The sequence below is a fragment of the Athene cunicularia genome, assembly GCF_003259725.1.
Source record: "Athene cunicularia isolate RWA chromosome 7 unlocalized genomic scaffold, athCun1 chr7_part1, whole genome shotgun sequence".
Classification (NCBI taxonomy): Eukaryota; Metazoa; Chordata; class Aves; order Strigiformes; family Strigidae; genus Athene; species Athene cunicularia.
Window position 1 is genome coordinate 31,914,711 of NW_020799107.1, and position 2,450 is coordinate 31,917,160.

A 2,450-nucleotide genomic window follows, 5' to 3' on the forward strand; every position below is an offset into this window, starting at 1 on the left:
GGCAAAAATGGACAAGCGGCTCAGTTTGTCAGCCAGTTGCAACTGTACCATACCTCAGCATATTAATGAGTAACACATCTTTAATGTGGTTTTTATTTATGTTACCTGGGAGAGAGAGGGAAAAGGTTTATGATTTTGCATCAGACAATGTTTCTAAGATTTTTGTGTATTCTGTAATGAAACATTGATACAATCCCATTAGTGGCAGGTTGAAGCTCTCTGATAGCAAAGGCTGCAGAGACACGAGGCTGGCCAGGCGGGTGTGTGCCGTAACACCGATCCAAAGCAGGATGGAGTGCAGAGCAGGATGTGGCCCTTCGTCATCAGGTGCTGGGGAAAGCCATGTTCAAAATCAATCAAGTGGTAGTTTTCCCTAGAGTGTGTGAATATAACTCTATCCTACTTTCGTAGTGTTAAAAACTCTTTCTTCTGTCTGCTTAACCTTTTGAAAAGCAAATGATCTAAAAAATTCTGGAGTTGAATTTCAATACTTAGAAGTGCTGCTTTTAGTTTCCTGAGAAATGATGCTCCCAGGTAGGCTTGCGCTGTCTTCCATGCAGGTTTCTCTGATTTAGTCACATACAATATTTCTAGAGTGAAATTCTAGCTCAGTTGCATTCAATGACAAAACTCCCATCAACTTTAATGGAGGCAGGATTTCACCCTTGATACGTTCTGCTAGCTGAGCAGTGTAGATAATTGATTGTTTGTCAGACTCAGTCATTTGCTTACCAGTGTTTTCCTGTCCTTAGCATTTCAGTTTCTCTATTTTATTACTGGAAGTAAAACAAAACAAAGCCAAATATCCTCAACAAAAAGAACTGTGAGACAAACCTATTACTAGTATTATCAGAATCAGAATTTATGGCTTATTGATAAACTAGAAAAATGAAAAAAGGAATAAGCGATACTCAGGAAGAAAATGATGCTTATGTCTGCAGAGAAAAACAAAACAGCTTTCACTGACATTACAGCAATAGCTAATTCAGGGGTTAAGGACAAAGAGGTGGCTGAATGTTTCTTGTTCTATTTCCAAGGCAGTTTGAAAAAGTAGAGCAAGAAATGTTTTTTGGTTTGTTTGGGGTTTTGGGGATTTTTTTTTTGTTGTTGTTTTTATTTTTTTAGATAAGGAGACCTGTAAAGAGGCTGAAATGCTACTGACTTTAATTACTAGTTTATTGATTGGGGTAACATTTATGCAAGTGCTAAGGGGAGCATATTCCTCAAGAAAGGTGCAGTAATACAGTATTGCTGTTATTTTACAATTTGCTGAATTGCTAATAACAAGCAAGAATGGGGCTGCATGAATGTAAAGCAGAAGAGTGGTCAGTATTTTATCTGTAGTGATAAGATTTTGCCTGAAATTTGCCTTCATGCTACATGGAGAAAGATATCTCCATTGTAAGGAAGCATTCAACAACATTCAAAAGACTGGAAATAAGAAGTATCTGACAGATATAGTTGTAGCCTAGTGGCTGATATTTCTTTAATTTGCCTTTATTTTTTGAAGAACAGTGTAATGGGAAGTACATAAAATAAAGGATTTGGAAGAAGAAAATTTGGAAAAGCTATACCTATGAAGAGAGCAAGTTAATTAGAGTATAACAAAAGAAACAAATCTAAATCAGTGGCTCAGAATGTCTGTTGTCAGAGCCAAGAAGCCTTCCACATGTATTTCCACTAAATAGAAAGTTGTGGTGGGTTGACCCTGGACACTGAATGCCCAACAAAGCTGCTCTATCACACCCCATCCTCAACTAGACGGGAGAGAAAAAAATATAAGGAAAGGCTCGTGGGTTAAGGACGGGGAGATCACTTGGCAATTAACATCACAGGCAAAACAGAGTGACTTGGTGGAAAAAAAAAAATTATCAATCAAATCATAGTAGGATAATGAGAAAATAAATCTTAAAGCACCTTCCCCTGGGCCCTCCCTCCGTCCCGGGCTCAGCCTCACTGCCCGTTTCTCTCCCCGGTCCCGCCAGCAGCGCAGGGACGGGGATGGGGGCTGTGCTCAGTCCCTCACCCGCTGTCGCTGCCGCTCCTCCCTCCTCAGGGGAGGACTCCTCACCCTCTGCCCACGGGGTCACCGCCTCCTCGGGGCACATCCCCCTGCTCCGCCGTGGGGTCCCCCCGGGCTGCAGGGGGGTCTCTGCTCCCCCGGGGCCTCCCTGGGCGCAGGGCACAGCTGCCTCCCCAGGGGCTGCCCCAGGGGCTGCGGGGGAACCTCTGCTCCGGGCCTGGAGCCCCTCCTGCCCCTCTGCCCCGCTGCCCCGGGCTCCGCACAGCTGCTGCTCTCTCAGGCTCTCGCTCCTCTCTCCAGCTGCAGGGGCTGCTGTGCAGCAGCTTTTCCCCCTCTCGGACACGTTCTCCCAGAGGCGCTACCGCCGTGGCTGATGGGCTCGGCCTTGGCCAGCGGCGGGTCCCTCTCGGAGCCGCCTGGCCTTGGC